General features: G+C 40.4%; 2 pseudogenes; both read left to right on the forward strand.

The window, feature by feature from the left end:
* Positions 1-2,551: 2,551 nt before the first annotated feature.
* LOC147429295 (uncharacterized) lies at positions 2,552-18,250 on the forward strand (annotated as a pseudogene).
* LOC147429296 (uncharacterized) lies at positions 9,570-11,459 on the forward strand (annotated as a pseudogene).
* Positions 18,251-18,425: the final 175 nt, after the last annotated feature.

Consider the following 18,425-nt stretch of genomic DNA (forward strand, 5'->3'; position numbering starts at 1 on the left):
AGTTCAAAAATTGTGTCACCTTCTTTCATGCAAAGCTTGAAGAGCTTCTTCATTAAGTAAACTTTGTTACTTATGCTCTTGCTCTCGTATGTATTGCACAACTTGTCCAATAAGGCTTTAGCAGTAGCTTCACCCACAATAGTAAAGTACATAACTTTGTGAGGCGTAGGTGAATAGTGAGCCTAATTTTGGCATAAAGCATTTTTCACTCTACACCCGTGTAGCCATTGCCCTTAGGGCGCTCAAAGATTGGCTTTAATTGAACTTTTTTTATTAGGTCGTTTAAAATCTGCTCTTTTCATATGAAAAAAATGGTGCCATCAAGCGTCTTAATGTTGTAAATGTCTTTCTTAGAAGAAGAGGCCATAACTGCAACTTGAATACTATGGCGAGAATCCAGAGAAAGAAAAATCTTCTATGTAACAAGAGCATTTCTCCTCTATATGAGGAGCAAAAACTCAACCCAAATTATGTATAAAAATTACCATAAATTAACAAGAAGATAAGTTGTGCATAAACCAAGTAAAAAATGACCAAATACATCATCAACTTGACATAAAATGGACCTATCTCTCTCTATACATAAACCTATGGTGAGGCTTCATAAAAGGGAATCTCCAACTACCTGTATCATTGAAGGTGTCACAACATGCAAGAATATCCTAGCTCAAAGAAAAGCTCAAAGAAAACCTCACCAATGATCCTCCAAAAGGCTCAGCAAGACACAACTATACTTCAGTCTCAGAAAGAGCTTTCTTCCATTCTTAGTCTAAGAAATGGCTATGTAACTACCAAAAAACTAAGCAAAAATTGGCCCCACAATGGCGTACAACAGGCAGCGTCCGCAACTCAACATACATGAGTAAATTGCGCACAAACAAGCACCAAAATTGATGCAATAGTAGACCAAATCCCTACGGAGATACCTACTCTCTAAACAGTTCACTAGCACTTGAATTGCTCACAATAAATGCATTTGTTACCTCCCATAATAAGATTGTAGTACAAATCGTTGTCAAAAGTGTGTGTGAAAGTGTCTATACGTGTTGAGTGAAATACCTATAATATGCACCTACTTGTAAGGAGTCAACTAGGCTATATGTATGTAGATCACAGACTCAAAGTCTCAAAAAAGCTGACCATAGATGTCATACATCAATGCCATGAATATGGCACATCATAACCTCTATAAAAAACATAGAGAACTAGTAAAAATCTATAACCACAAACAATGTGTGTGTGGGCTATGTGCCTCCCCTGTAAGCTATAAGCCTATGAGCTTGTATGTCGGAGTAGACTCGAAGTCGACGTTGTACCTCCGCTATCGAGCGCAAGTGCTAGCGAGCTCGGTCTAGCTCGCTGAGAAGACACAAATGCCGATCCAAAATGATGAAGTCGAAACGAAGCCGATGGTTGGCAAGGAGAGCTAATGTCGAGGAAGAACGTCGAAGCTGAAAGCCGACACACTCATCGAACTAGTGCTGAAAGCGCCAAAAAAGGTTGTCGACTACCATGTGTCAAAATTAGGATGCAGACATAGAAACGTCGATGTCGAAAATGCCAAAAATGAGCTTGCCGACGCCAAGAGCTGCTCGCCGATGAGGGGTGTCAAAAAGCCGAAGCCGAATATGAGTCCCTACGACCATGTGTGTATATAGTGCACACAATCCAAAGAACTTGTGTGTGTGTGTGCGCGCGCACGCCTTGAAAGCACAATCCCCACTTCTCTTTCTCCCTCTTCGTTGCTCTATGTGTATGTGCGTGCGTGTGTGTGTGTGTGTGTGTGTGTGAGAGAGAGAGAGAGAGAGAGAGAGAGAGAGAGAGAGAGAGATGTACACCTTTCAAAAGCATTGCTCTACCAAGGCTTTCTCTTCTGGTACCACAAAAGCTTCACTCTCTAGGGCTACACGCCTTGCTATTGCACTACAGAATACTCCCATGTGTTTAATCTTCCCAACACTCCAGGGCTACAGCAATAATTTGATTTCCAAACCTTTGCAAGCTTCAAAGCTCCCCTTGTCCATATGTAGATTGGCTACTTGAGTTATCTGAAATAAAAGGCCTTTTGAGCACCATATTTGTGCTTCGCAGAGATAGCTCCATTGTGGCCGCATGAAGATCGTCCCAAATATAAATGCATCTTGCGAGTCAACCCCTCAAAGAGAGTTGATGTGGCTGTACTAGGCATTTTAGGTCTCCCATTCCATTCTTATCAAGTAAAGGATTTCTAGTACTCATCTACCGGAGGCCACGTGCCTGCTCCTCTTTGCAAACCTCCTTCACGGATAAGTTGAGCATGAGAACGGTGAAGGCTTGAAGATCATTATCCTCCCGCCTAAGATGGTTTTGGTGGTTTTGCGGATTCTTGAGCCAAGAAGAGGCCGCTTGGCATGATCTAAGCCATTGGCTTTGACCGGAGCAACCAACTAACGACAGCTCCTAGCCCTGCTTTTTTTGGGGAGCTGTGCTTTTTTTGGTTTGGCTTTTTTGATTGCGCACAGCAACATCTCACGATTGCTTTCTTTCCGACTTCTGGCACGCACAACAGAGCCCCTCCGCCTCTCCTGAACTCGGTAGGATGGCGACCATGCCTTAATGGACATTAGTTCACACTGCAGGTTCCATGCTGGTGATGAAGAAGCTCGCGGCGCAGGAAGAGACGGACATCAACTAGTGGAGTTAATTAAGTGTACCCGCAAGAAGCTCCGGTTCTTTTAGGAGTTCAGAACGTTGCGCTCAACGAGGCAGACTCTTCACTAATAGGGCGGATCGTGTGCACAGTGCAATTGCAGGGGTAAGCTCTCTTAGGCTAGCATCCTCGTGCCCGCAGCCAGCATAAAAAAGCACTCATCGTTGTCGACGTACCAAGTTCAACATCGTCGTCCAAAGCCGTACGCCATCATCCGACAGGCATGTCACCACAACGGCAAACGTTGATATGGGTATTGTATGGGTTTTAACCGGCAGGAGATATTCCACGCCAGCACAATGGGGCAGATAAAGTCTACTACACCCACGTCGATAACGGTTGCATGCTCTACGGCTCCCACAGAATTGGTGGTCTGCATCCTCTACTACCAGTAGAGTGACCTGGGTCAAATTCCAGCGCTGGCTCTGCAATCAAAGAGCAAGGCTCTGCCTCTAGTACTACGCACATCTCTCTCTCTCTCTCTCTCTCTCTCTCTCTCTCTCTCTGTGCGCTTTCGCTATACATCGGCTAGCTTGCGCTCATGGCAAAGTAGCCTGAGCCGGTTGCAAGTCCAGCAAGAGCGCTCTCTCTCTCTCTCTCTCTCTCTCTCTCTCTCTCTCATTCATCTGCTTTAACGCTGACCTGCAACATGAAGGAACAGGGCTCGCAATCTATAGTTTTCAAGGGCAGACCAATTTTCATCTTGTAATTAAGAATAACTTCATGGATATATGAGGTCGTCCTCTAATACAGGCAACATATTACGCTAGAGAGAGAGAGAGGGCGTTTTGCAGAAGAAGAAAGAGAGCGTGTGTGTTTCACAAATAGGGGAGAACAGGGGAGTCGAGAAACAACGGAGAGTAGCTTGAGCTAAAGTCAAATCCCAGAAGATCATGGGTAGCAGCAAGGCCACTTATGGAGTATTGAGTATGTGTGCAATCATGATGCCGATGGTGATGATAGCAAATGGGGTAACATGGCAGGCGAATGTGACAGCTCCGACGAGCGCACCTGGCGAATGTGACACGGTAATGGTCCTGGAGTTGGTGGACTGCATGGGGTATGTGTCGGGGATGGTGAACACGTAATCCCAATCTACATACTGTAGAAACCTATCCTCCATCGTCAAGACTGCACCACAATGCCTCTCCCAACTCTACAACTCTACCTTCAGTATACACAAGGAACTTTAAATCAATTCCGACATAGGAAAAACCCATGTATCTTGTAAAATGTATCTATTATACTAGTTATAACAAGCTGGATTTCCTATATATATCTAGGAAAAGGAAATGTCTACGTAACACGATGATTCTATATAGGAAAACAAGTGGATTACTAGGTAACATGCTATTCAATATAAGAAAATGATCGTAACTTCTATTTCCTATATAAGAAAACCATAATTAACTAGCAGATACACCAAACTATCCTTCTGCTGTGATCGGATACACCATCGTCTCTTCTCGCCCTCTGTCTACGCAAACAAGACCTAAGGCCTGAAGGTGAATAATGTCTTCCCCTGTTCTTCCATTAGCTTTCATGGTTAACCCTAGAGAGGAAGCCCAAAGTCTTGTTCATGATAAGCTTCAAAACACCCCGACATTCGACGTTGCTGTGTCGTCTGACATTTTGAAAGAGACGGTAACTAAAGATCCCCAAATCAAAGGGGACCATAAGATCTCCCTTGACACTGAATCTGTTTGGTAGCAAATTTCAGTCTTCAAATCTAGGGCTATTGTTATGTTTTTTATTGGTCGTCTCCCACAGATAAACGACATTGCTCAAGGAATAGACAAAGGGTTTGGTAACCATGTAATTGACAAAATTTTCTATGCGGGGCAAGGACTCTTTGAAATCCTTTTTCTGAAACCCTAGGATCAGGTTGCCTTTCTCACCCAGTCCACTGTTATTCTATTTGGGCAAGTAGTGCACGTGTTTGAATGAAAGCTAATAAAAATTATCAAAGATGCCCTCCTCTCTCAGTGCCTTGTATGGGTTGAATATATCAACCTCCCTTCATTTTTGTGGCCTTGTATCAAGGAGATCACTGCCACTTTAGGCCAGGTTCTATATGCTCCTACCATCAACTCACCCAACAGGAACAAAGCCTATCTTCTCTGGAACACCCAAAATCCAATTCCCGAAACAATGGACATCACTATACCAAAAATAGGGCGGGTAGTGTTGTACTTGAAATGGAGCTCCCTTGCTGGAGAATGTTTTCATTGCAATAAATTAGGGCACTTATCCAGAAATTGCCCATGTGTCTCTTAAAACACTGCAGATCTAATCCCCTCTTATCCTTGAAGTAAAAGTAAGGCCCCCCGGGAGCAAATATTTGGAAAATCACCCACAACTATCCACAATATCAGTGAAAATCCCTCTCCTCAAGTACCACCCTCAACATCTCCTGCTTATGCACATCCTCAAGGCATGGTTGCTAATAAGGGGATATCTAGACCCCTCTTTAATGCAGAGAGCCAGGCAAGGGGTTCTAATGCCAAAAATAATCAAGGGTCTTCATCTGATAATCCTCATGAGTCATAGGGGTGTCAAGATTACTGATAAAGGAAAAAGACCCATAGATGCTGAGGGCTTTCAGTCTGTATCTGCCAGGAAAACATTCAGACCTAGACAACAGTCTTCAGGATATGCTAGCCCTGATGTTTTTGATATACTGCATGATATGCCATCACCTGACACTTTAATTGCAATTAAAGATGCAGGTCATACTACTGAAAAAAATCAACATAAAAAAGATGTACCTACCATAAACAAATGGATTCAATATGGACGACATTGATGAGGGGTCTCAAGATATAGGCCACACAAAGGGTTCTAAACACTCCACAATAGCTACTCTCAATGCTAAAGGCTTGAATTATCCCACTAGGATGGCAATGTTGCACTTTTGGATCATGCAACAACATTTAGATATAGTGCTTGTGCAGGAGCATAAATGGCACAAGAGAGAGGGATAAACCTTTCACTTTAAAATATCCTCATGCTTTTATGGGGGGAAGAAAAACGAGTATTCTGGTGTTCTGACTTTATTAGAAATTCTCTTAATCCTCACTGGATTCTTGACCACTCTTTAGGCAGATGCTCTGTATTGTCTCTTTATTCATAATGGGGTCCTCTGCATGTAGTCAATTTTGTATGCTTCTAACAATATGAAAGAGAGGGTGATACTTTGAGAATGGATTGAGGACATGCATCTACGTAATGGTATTGTGGATGGTGACTTCAACATGGTCACCAGGGGGATGGCACACACACACACACACACACACACACACACACACACACACACACACGCATGCATGCACGCATAGGCGAGCATGCGCAAACGCACATGAGCTTGCACATGCACAAACACCCATGCATGATAGTCCGAGTTAGTGTTAGTGTTAGTGTACATGCATACATCACGAGGAGGATTAATGTACTCGTGTATGTGAGCTATGATCAAAGTCAAATTGATAGGTATACACATTCACCCTGCCCAAACAGGCTTCATTGGTGACAGATCTATTTATGATAACCTACTTACAGTCCAATTGGGTATAGAGCATGCTATAAATTCCAAGGACAAGGTTATGTTTCAAATTGATTTGTCAAATTGATATTTCTTTAATATCTTACACCTTTGGGTCCATCTCCCATTCCACAGAGGCGAGAGAGAGAGAGAGAGAGAGAGAGAGAGAGAGAGAGAGAGAGAGAGAGAGAGAGAGAGAGAGCTAGAGAGAGAGAGAGAGAGAGAGGAGGTATATCGTGGGCAAGAGAGATGCAATGTTCTATGGTTATCTTGCAATCTATACTACTACTTTATAGAGCTTAAAAAGTTCTCGAGTTGTGAGCGTTGCCACGTGTCACGAATGTGTGTGCACATCCTAGAGAGAGAGAAAGAGAGAGAGAGAGAGAGAGAGAGAGAGAGAGAGGGAAATGACAATCACCGTTACTTGAATGCTTCCAGATTTGATCACTCGAGTCCATACTTACTCTCTTTCCCAATCACTTTGTGGAATGTTAATGGCCACCCTTATATCCAAGACAAGTGGTTGGGAAAGCCACCTGAACTACAACCGGAGTTTATCCATGATTTCTGGGATGGTGCAAAATGTCGTATAGTCCAGAACTTTTGGGACCCACATGCCACATTTGAGCTTCCAGTTATCTGTACAACCCCAGGGTGTAAAAAGGTGTACACAACGTTTCCTCCATCATCCCGTCCGCAAGAGATTCAACAAGGGTGGAATGAGCAGACTCAAGAATATATTTTTGTGTGTAGAGATTGCCGACGACGTGTAGTCTCTAATAAGAGATTGATTGAGGTATGGCCCTGGAAATATTGGCATGCTATTTTTATTTACTTTTTATTTATTTGTTGAGTATTTTCATATGGCATAATAATTTTCCAGGGAGATCCCCGTAACCTGGCACTTCTACTGCATTGGGATGGGTTCCAATCCTCTCGCACCACACAAAAAGACAGTGAGATAAAAATTTTGAACATGGGCAAGTCTTCCAATGTTAGTGTACTCCCAGTACTGTTCCTCCCATTTAGCTCCAAGAAAGTAGCCCGAAACAATAGTGGTCTATTTGGTGCTTTTCTACGTCCTCTTATGGAGGAATTGCAAGACTTGTTCATGTCAGGAATAAAAGTACACTACAACTATGATGTCAACAAAATATTGGGCATGGGAACTGAACAGCAACAGACATGCATATTATGCGGGATGCTTATGATGGTCAGTGGAGACTATCCTGCCCAGTGCAAAATAGGACTCTTCAAGGACGGTTGTCGAAGAGACAAGCCCAAAGCAACTCTTGATGCTAGTAATCCAATGTATAGAGGGCGATATGTTTATGATGAAAATAGACGACAAGCAAGATATCCACCAACAAAACGCTCCATTTTGGAAATGTCCAATGTAGTAACTCAGGCCAGAAGAGCAACCTCTCAAACTCAAAGAGAGACTAATCTTGCACATGCAGGACTATCTGGAGAGTCAGTGTTATGGAAGTTCTTTGACTTATATGGCTTTGACTTGTCACGTGACTTGGTGTATGATACAATGCATGTTCTTCCATTGAATTTGTTCAGTAAATATACATCAACTGTCAGGCGAGGATTAAAAAATGAATCAAAAATAAAGGTGGATGAATGTTGCAAGCTGGTATACAAGCTTGCACCACCATCAATTCGCAATGGCAGGTTGCCACACACTCCTAGCAAGTACTTTGAAGGTTTTAAGGCAGAGGAAAATCAAAAATTTGTTCAGTGGTGTCTGCCATATGTATTGAGTGTCATCAACGAGGTATCAAGACCCATGTATGAGCTTGGTCTTCTCCTAATAGACATTGCCCACACATTTTACAATTTTAGTCGTGAGAAGGGTTGGACAAAGGAGAGTATCAAGATAATGCGATCATTGTTCTCATCTTGGCGAGTAAGGAGCGAGGAATTCTTTGGTCCAAACTCTTCACCATTGGAGCATGTTGCTGGGAATGGGGAATTGCTTGATGACATTATCAGGCATGGATCTCATGATGTATATTGGTGTTACATTTTTGAAAGGATGGTCTCCATATACATGGGAGTAAAGACAAATTAAAAAAATAATGAGATAACTTATGTCCACTTTTACAAGCGCGTTTTGTTTACATGGGTTACTCGGATGCTTCAAGAGGAGAAGGATGGATTCCTTCCACACGAGAGGAATTTGTCATTCTTACACCAAAGGTTGATACTCCCAGATGATTTCACTCTACTGCATCCTATGAGTCCACAATGCTCTATCTTCCATGAAAAAGGGCTCTTGGAACTCTCATCTCTAACAAGAGCCAAGGAGCTATGACATAAGATTTTGGCAGATTATGAACTGACTTACTGCCTCAACATGATTAGAGCAAAAGGGATCGGTATAACCAAGAAGAAACACACAAAGAGATGCCTTTCAGATGAGGAGAAAAGGTACTTTCAGCAACTGTGGGTGATGACAGTTAGTGAAGGTGAAAATACTCTTGTCACAACCTACCAAAAGATACTTTACCAGGGTGAGGCTTTTAAAGTTGGTGATCATGTGACTGTAAAGCAGGACAATGGTGATACTGATGCTCTTCCTGTAGGGCATTGGAAGGCCAAAATAAAAACATTGTTCTCTATCGAGCACAATGGTCAATATTATTTGTATTTTGGGGCAGAGTATTATAGACAATGCATATCCTCACACAATGGGGTTGACGAACTAATAGTTCATCATGCAACTGGAATGAGCATTGTACAACAACAAAGTATGCCGTACACTTGGGATTGTGTAAGACCAATCTCATCTTTGATGCATAAGTTCATACCTCTTCCGTTGACAGGTAACAGGCTAGTAGCATATGAGGTGAAGGATTTGATTCAAAGAAAGCGGCTTACAACTCTCGGAGAGGTCGGACATGCACCCCCTTGGTTAGAGGTTGGTGATATCGTTCTAGCAACCAAAAGTGATGGTGAAGATGATCTTGTACACGCAGTTGTTAGAGAGATTGACCACCAGGGCAAAAAATGCAAATTAGCTTGGCTAGTACATGATAGTTTTGATCATTGTACATGGAGGATACAAAGCCAGCAGTACGAAGAGAGAGATTGGAACTCATGCAAAGTAGTGATACATGACTTTATTGTAGTTAGTAGGAGGTGCATGTCTTCAAGAAGTGGTGCACAATTAAATTTGCCAGTAGTTTGGAGATGCACAAGTGCTTAGCCTTTGATGTATCAAACATTAAAATACTTTGATTGATTGGAAAGAATATTTTGTTGGGGTTTTTAAGTTTTGTTTACACTTTATATGATTTAAGGTATAACTTGTGACATTGTAGCTGTTACATGGCTTCTCCATCTGAAACAATGTCTCTCAAAGAGACAATAGCAATGCTAGAGAAAAGGGTAAAAGAGCTAGAATCAAGTGGTGGAGAGTCCTCTAAGGCTGATCATAAGAATAGTAAGGTAGCTGGAAGATTGTATCAACGGCATAGTAAGGCTATACAAGTTGCAAAGGAAGACACAGTTGAAAAACCAGTTCCGACATATGAGCAACTCTTTCGCTTCCCACTCAACAAAAGTGACAGATATCCAGCACTCTTGTATGGAAAAGAGTTCCTTGCAAAGTATTACGCTAACAGTGTACATGCAGTCCATTGCTCCAATCTGAGAACTGTTAGAGGTTGGATGAAAGCATTTGATTCCAAGCTTTGTGACCTACGGCACAATCTAGAGGGGAAGGATAAACTTGTGAGCTTCATTCAAGAGCACCATGATGAAATTGAGGAGGTGACGTTCCGTGGTGCAGAGTACCATTGGAAAGTGGAGGACATCTACACATTTTGCTTGCGTCACATGCAAGCAAAGCGAAAGAATGAAAAGAAAAAATCAATGCTGGTCAATACCACAAATTTAATATCTGTAAGCCACATTATCAGTATTTTTTCATTGTTTTTAGCTATCATAATAAGATTGATTATGTGAAGTTGTGCACTATAGGGAACCGACTTAGTGAATACAAAGGCGGAAGGCAAAGAAAAAACAGCTTGTGGGAGTTTCTACATTCTTTTTTTTTTTTTGGTTTATTTTTAATTAAAGTTATTTAGAAATGCTATACATGAATTGTAGATTGAGGAAAATCATTTACAACCTATCAATGAGGAAGTGTATCATCCTCATATTGACTTTGAGAAAGACCAGAATTATTCAGAGGCAATTTTCACTGGCGTGCAAGTTGAACCCCTTCTAGATGTATGTTTTCTCAACTTATACTATGTCGAATTATTTTGTACACTTTCTTTAATCTAGTTATTTACTATTAGGATGTAGAAGAAGAGGATGAGGCTTTAGCTTCAAATGGTTCTTTCTTTGCTCTTATTGAAGATGTCACAAAGGTATGTCTATGTTATTGTCCTTTACAATAATTAAACTAGCTATGTATTTAATGTGTTTTATTATGAGAACATGCAAAGGTTGATCTCATTAAAGAACAAATGGATTTTGAGAGCTCTCATGAGGAAAATCAAGTGGATGTGAGCTCTAGAAAGAGCAAGCGTGCACCTAAGGTTTACTCACATCTTTTAACTTTTATATGCTTCATATCCTTGTATGCTTTGAGCTTTAACTTAACTTTTTTGATGCAGTGGAATCAAAAGATGATGGATATGATGCAGACTAAAAAGGCAAAAAAAGATTGCACCAAGAAAAAGGTAGTTGTTATCTATTGCCCAAAATTTCATAGTCTAGAGCTCTAACTAAACTTTTATGCTTTCAATTTTCTATGCATACAGAGTGTACTGAAGAATGTTCCTAATGAGAGTGTTACTCTTCAAAACAGAAAGGCCTTCAATGAACTCTCAAATGGGTCTCATGAATATGTAAGGAGATTGACTTTAGTTGTACTCATCTTTTGGCATGGATTAAGCTTTTTCAATTAAGTAGTGACTTTTTACAATTGAACTTTTATTTAGGATATGAACTTTGATAAAGACGACCAAGAGACGATTTCAATCAAGTTTTTAGAGGTTCCAACAGTTGATGCATTGTATATTACGCTAAAGGCTAGTTTCAATCTAGCAAAGCGGTAGTACGGATTTCACAGGAGATCGTCAAGAGCAAAGTGTGGATGGAATGCGCTCATCATTTGTAGTGTACCTTTTGGCCACAAACAAAGTTAGAATTTCCAAATGTGACTCTTCTCCACTAAGTGTGGATGATGTAATTGTGGTTGAGTGATGTTATGTTAATTTGTTTATGTTAATGTAACCTTGAGACCCAAAGAAAGGGTGAACATTCTAGCATCAACTATTTTCAATTGTTAAATTTATGACTTAGATTGAATTCTTCAAAAAGCTATTGTGAGTTACTCTTATATGTTGTTCTTTTCTTATGAGGAAGTCTCTGCTCCAAATACCCATGCATAATGAGTTCGATGCAAAGATTTAATTTCTTTGATGCAAGATCGATCTACGACAAATTTGTGAGAGTTGTTATTATAATATTATTATTTAAATTATAAAATCAATAAATTTGTATATAATAAAAAACTTAGGTTTAGGTTATTCACTTATGTGACTCTTTTTGTCTAACTATTGTATATAAAACTAACGTGAATATTACTATATAGTTTTTCTTCCGTTCCAATTACTATGCAGTTTTTTCTTGTGCATATGTTGCTCAAAAATCTATATAGTTTTCTTTTCGTGTGTGTTGGTCAAAGAGCTATATAGTTTTATTATGTGGGTCATTTTTACTGCATATATATACAATAAAAGGTTCCGTTTTTACTAGTTTGGACTTTTCCTACATATGTTCAAGTTTTATCTAGGAAAGTCAATTTTTTTGCTATGTAAGAATTGAATTAAAGTTCCTTGTGTACAGAGCCTCACTCCGTCAACATAACCGGCGCCCTGATGCTACCCCCACCTGCAAGGTCGCCACTCCCGACCCCATCCTCTGCTCAGCTGTTGAAATCCCGGTACCATATTTTGCTGGCTTAGCTTCGGCCTTCAATGCTAACACCATCTGCGGCCCTTACGTCTCCAACACAACAATACGTCTTCTTCACCCACAAGGAGTTTTACACACATTCCAATGTTGTAAACAAGGCGCTTTTCTCACATTTTTTCCTACTTTAAAGTGTGAAATATAGTAAGAAAAAATAACAATGTTGTAATTCAAGTAAGTTTTTTCTTCATCATTGAAAAATTATATGTGTTTTTCCATTATTAGAATGCGCATATGATAATCATTTTCTCAAGTGAGAATCCACATATGTCAAATGAACCAGATGAAATCAATACTTCTCAAATGAGAAAAATTCTTAATAAATTAGATTTAACCTTCAAGGAGTATTTCCCACGTGAGAAAAGAAAAATTCTTACCAAAGAAAGTTCTTGGGATTCTTTCTCATCTTCAAAAGAGCAAAAGTTCTATCTTTTGAAAGTTCCATTACGATTATGCTCTTTGTTTTCAAAACATATCCATGCCAATGTTCATGGCGTCTCTTTCCCTCTCTCTCTCTCTCTTAAAACACACACACATCATGATTTTGTAAGCCCACCAAATTTCATTAAGGTGTTACGATGTCATTTAAATATATGAGATACTTCCTACTACAATCCCGCCCCTCTCTCATGCATCCCTTCCATGTTGTTTTACAAACATATCCCATTTCCTGTTGGTGTTCTTATGCTATTATAATACATGAAAAATTTCTATACAACGTTCTCAAAAGTGACAAAACGCATGAAGTTTTATAGTGAACTTTTGCATGAAATCTAGCCTTGAGAACAATCATCCTCATAGTCTCAAGCTGAGAGTAGCTTAATTTGATTCAATTCTCTATTTATAAGAAACACATATGTAACACTCATACTGAGTTTGCTATTGATTTCTATTCTCAATATAAAAAAATATACAATTCATATTTTTACCAAAAACATTGATGTATTACTACCAACCGCTTAGCATGACAATGGATTTACCTTAGGACATAACGATACACCCTTTATACTTAGCATGATGTATTGGATAACAACCAACTCAACACTACATTTTGAGTGTCCTAGCTTCATATTGTCACAAATCTACATACCAACAAAAATAAACACTCTATTTTAATAAATTGAACTTATAAAGAAGTAAGTTATTGCATTACAACAATAGATAGCACAAAAAGATTTTACAATGTGGAAAACAATTGATGTTCAAGCTGGATTCATGTGGTACTAGTAGAAAGCACCCATGTAACATAACAACGGAGAAGATATGTGGGGTCTAAGGTACTTGAGCACTCCCTAAATATTGGCTTATTCAATCCTTTTAATTCTTTTATGCAAGGCCATAAGTGGCCATACATCTCATCAATGTCAATCAAACCCATTGCCTCCACAGCCATGGCCTCCATCTCCTCAACATCCATCTCAACCAGCTCAATTACCTCCTATGAACACAAAATTTTTGGCATGAGAAAATCTATGAAAAACATATTCATGAAGAGATGTTAGGGAAATTACCTTACACTTGGCTATGGTCTTGTCTTTTCTACTCTTCTTTTGAACCTCCACTTTGTTTTCCTGTTTTGATGGCAACAAGGAGCACAAACTTGTTTTATTTCACAATGCGAAATTCTATAAGAAAAAACATTAAGCTTCAAAAAACTGTTAAACCATCTTGCCTTCTCATGATTGTGCTTTAGATAGCGTTGAGGCCTTTTAATAGTTCTACATGATCTGGACATAATTGTCTCCTAAGAATCCATTGCAAATAAAAGAATGCCATAACAAAGCAATAATGAAACTCAATTATTTAAGTTAAAAAGACAAAGTATGTCCTCCAATAAATACCTACACACCACAATTAAATAAACTTACTTTGGTAACGTTTTGATTGATAAGAGGTGAGGTAGACACCTTATTGCCCATTTCCTTCAAAACCTTGATGAAACATGTGTATTAGGAGCAATGTGAAGAAGTTATACGAGAATATGTAGCTAGTAAAACATATTCTCATAATGTCTTGGACAAGATGAAAGAAACACATGTTAATACCTTTCGTTTGGACTTTTTTTTGCTTTTGAGCACTTTGACTAATTCCTTCACATACGTTGAGGAAAAACAAAACATAATCATATACCTACAAGCATGCAAAATAAGTATAATGTATTACCAAGATTTCACTTAAGCTGCAAAATTTTGTAGTCTCCTTGCAGCGCCCGGCAATAGGTACTTCTTCACATTGCTCCTAATACACACTCATTGGATATCGCATAAGCATCGATTCTATATTTATTCTTGACACGCTAATGAAATTTTTTAAAAACAAGAGTCGTACCAACAAGGATTTGGACTCCAAGGTGGTTGTTTTGAGTTTTTCAAAGTTAGGCTCAATAATGTCTATTGACGTAATATTGTGAGAGGCATCTTCACCAATACATTGCACTTCCTACTTTTCCCATAAAAAAACTAGGGTAAGCATAACCACAATTGAAGATTGACGAATCCAATCGAAAGTATTTTAATACCTTAATCGGTAGTTGGATTCCTCTTGTAATCAAATCCACAAAAGAGCCACACCCTCTTGAACTAAACTCGGTTTCGATGTGGGTTTGAACTTGACTCCTATTATAAGTCTATGCAATTCTACAAGTTTATCTTGATTCTAAGAAAAGAGTGATAGCTTAGTTTTAAAAAAATGATTTTATATACTAAAACGCATAGTCATGGTCATGTATTACCATGTCAACTCTTAGAGTTGAAGGCCTGCTAACAGTGTGACATTTAGAACAAGTAGAATCTCTTTGAGGAGTATAGTAAGCTTAAAAAATCACAAATTCAGGTTAACTTTCAACTGCTTGGAAAATCCAAAAAACCAATTCATTTAAGGCATGTAGCGCACTTCTGACCTCCTGATCATGGAATGCATTTTCTTCTTGCTCAAAGATTGGATGATACTCTCAGCCTAAACAATAGAACATGAAAAGAAACACCGAACGTACTACATGAGAGAGAGAGAGAGAGAGAGAGAGAGAGAGAGAGAGGCTACCTTTATGTGAGTCATTTTATATTAAAACTTAGTACCTCATTGTAGATTGGATTTTCTTCTTGTATCAAATGCTCCATGGTTGGATGATGCTCTCTACCCTAAGTAAAGAAAATGAAAACGAATTAATGGTGAACAATATGGTCAATTTTCAAGTAATATTACAAGGACACATACATAACAATAGAGGGAGATATGTACATTGTTTGGAGAAGATATTCCCTCTTCGGTGGCGTAATATCTTCTTCTCATCGGATCCAATGTTGGACCTTGTTGACTGTGTATCCCCTTGAAAGTAGGTACGTTCTCCAAGGTTGGAATGATCCCACTAGGTTCGGGAGCTTTATACTTTTTGTAGTTTCTCCACCCAATAATTTTTAGATACACATCACGTAATTCCCAAGGTAATATGAGATCTTTGTTGAAGTACAATGGTGTGAGTTGGCCAATTTTGGAGTGTATCCAAGTCTCTAGGTCCCTTTTATGTTGCTTGTCTTTTCGGAAGTTCACATGGGAGAACTCCATAATGCCCATATTCCCAGGAAATTGACCGCTCTTGCACCACTCGCGAATCTTATCCATGCCTCTACAATATGTTGTATGTTGTTTATCATAGTGTTTTTTCAAGAAGGCCTTTCCTACAATGGGATATAGATGCTTACATTCATGAGGCCTAAATATCCTCTCATATGTGACAAGGAGTGACTCACACGTTAGAACAATAGGTTGAGGCACAACAAGTGTTTCTTGGGTACAAATAGTACCATTTCTCTCTATTAGGGGAGTATTCACTTGTGCAAACTCGTGGTTATTGGCACGTTCCATAATACCACGACACCATCCTACCAATGTGTGCCTATGGGAAAAAGATTTCACACCCAATTCCATCCAACCTTCTAAAGTCATGAAGGCCAATACCTGTTAGGAAATAAGACGTAGCTAAATAGATAATTGAGTAGATTACTTAATGGAGAGAGACAGATTTATATACACGAGATTATAGAGAAGAGAGAGAGAGAGAGAGAGAGAGAGTACACACGATATACGTGGTTCACCCAATGTGGGCTACGTTCACGGAAAAGCAGCCACTCAATGGCTTTAGTACTTCAAAACAAGAAGTAGTTTACAAAGGGATTATACCCTTAATGGAGCTCCCGCTTTGCTTCACTCTCACCACCTCACACTCACCTTGTTGCATCAACTTCACACTATGAAATGTGTGTAGAAATGGCCTCCTTTTATAGCCCAAAAGGCCTGCCCTCTCTTATAAGAGACAGCCATGTGTAGCCGCCCTTGTGCGAATAAGTCCAAATCGGACCCTCCAATCCGCCCATGTGTGGCCGCCCTTGAGAAGACAAGTCCGCTTTTGAATTCGGTCACCAGCCATTGAATTCGGCCACCGGCCACCGGCCATTGACTTCCGACCACCGGCCACCGGCCATTGACTTCCGACCACCGGCCATCGGCCATTGACTACCGGCCACCGGCCAACCGACCGGTTGTTTTTTGACCACTTTCCGGCCGCCGTCCGGCCATAATATTCGGCGAAAAAAAAAGTCTCGGGGGCCTCCGCCCCCGAGGCCTTTAAAGTTGCCCCTGATTCTTGTCCGTGAAAATTTTGGTTTTCGGTGAGTGATTTTCCTTCACGCACGATGGCTTCTCCTCATAATGGGGGCCTTACAAATGTGCGCTTTTACCACAGAAAATTACAAGGGTAAATCAGGCTCCATACTTAACAATACCTTGCCATTCACTCCATGAGTGTGGATGCCAAGAGAGTACTCCTTAGTATCACAAAGACTCTCTACGAGGCGGACAACCTTGCCAACATTCAATGCTAAAAGAGTTTCCACATCTACACCACGACCCACAACAATGTCCATATCTGAGCACAGGGGGAAAATGTAACTAGATAATAGTGGCGCATTCGCTGAAATGAGATTCAGCAGGTGAGTAAAGAGTAAAGAGTAAGGAAGGAAAGTCCTCCTTTGTCACAAATGTTTTGGTGCCTTGACAAGTCAAACCTGCAAAATATCAGTCAACCTTGCCACAGCTAATACAACAGCCGTCGCATCTCTCTCTCTCTCTCTCTCTCTCTCTCTCACACACACACACACACACAGCATGCAAGCGAGCACCCTTGTCTACTTCTTCTCTTTCTCTCACTAAAATCTCTAAGCAGTCGTGCAAGCGAGAAAATTTCAGCTTCTGCTTCTTCTCTTTCTCTCACTAAAACCACTAAGCAATCGCATCTCTCTCTATCTCTCAAAAATCTCTTCTTCTTCTTCTTCTTCTTCTCTCTACTCTCTCTCTCTCTCTCTCTCTCTCTCTCTCTCTCTCTCTCTCTCTCACACACACACACACACACACACATGTACGAACAAGGTACTATTACGTACCAGTTGACTGAAGATGCTCATATTATTGATGCGCATGGGACGAATAGGCGGTTAATGGGTGATGAAGACTTCTGGAGCAGCGCCTGTGAGCCTTCGACCTGCAGGAGCCTCAACTTGATGGACGTACCCAAAGAGAGAGAGAGAGAGGAGAGAGAGAGAGAGAGAGAGAGAGAGAGAGAGAGAGAGAGAGAGAGAGAGAGAGAAAGAGAGCCATAGCCAGGTAGCCTATACAACACCTACCCACGGCTTCTTGTTAAGGGCAGTCGAATTTTTGTCGCTCTCGACTGCAAGCGCTATAAGCGACGATGGTACGGCCTTTTGTCCACTGGATGGAGGAGCTTGGTGCCGTTGCTAGCTCTGCACTCACGACCGGCTCCCCCTAGCTGAGCTGGGATCAGATTCGCCATATTGGCTGGGGCACTATCTAAGCAAAGGTTGAGTGGCAATACTTTTGCAGCTGAGAATGATGCGCAGGAGGGAATTACTATAATAAGCTTTGAAATAATAAATAGGAGGCGGCAGAGGATGAGAGTGGGTGTGGGCCTTCGGAGAAGGATGCAGAAAACGGTGCAGTACGTGCAGTAATGGTCACTTGGAGGGAATTAAACACACTTTTTTTCTCACCCAAGTGCCCACAAGAAGACAACAAACACTCGAGTCTCGTAGGACCTAGATGTGAGACCTAGAATCACATCCTCTTTCCTCTTGAATAACAGGCCTTGAGTTCAACTCTCCTCGTGGGATAGATCTTTAAGGTCTC

The sequence above is a fragment of the Adiantum capillus-veneris genome, chromosome 22, assembly GCF_014529385.1.
Source record: "Adiantum capillus-veneris isolate H3 chromosome 22, ASM1452938v2, whole genome shotgun sequence".
NCBI classification, from domain to species: domain Eukaryota; kingdom Viridiplantae; phylum Streptophyta; class Polypodiopsida; order Polypodiales; family Pteridaceae; genus Adiantum; species Adiantum capillus-veneris.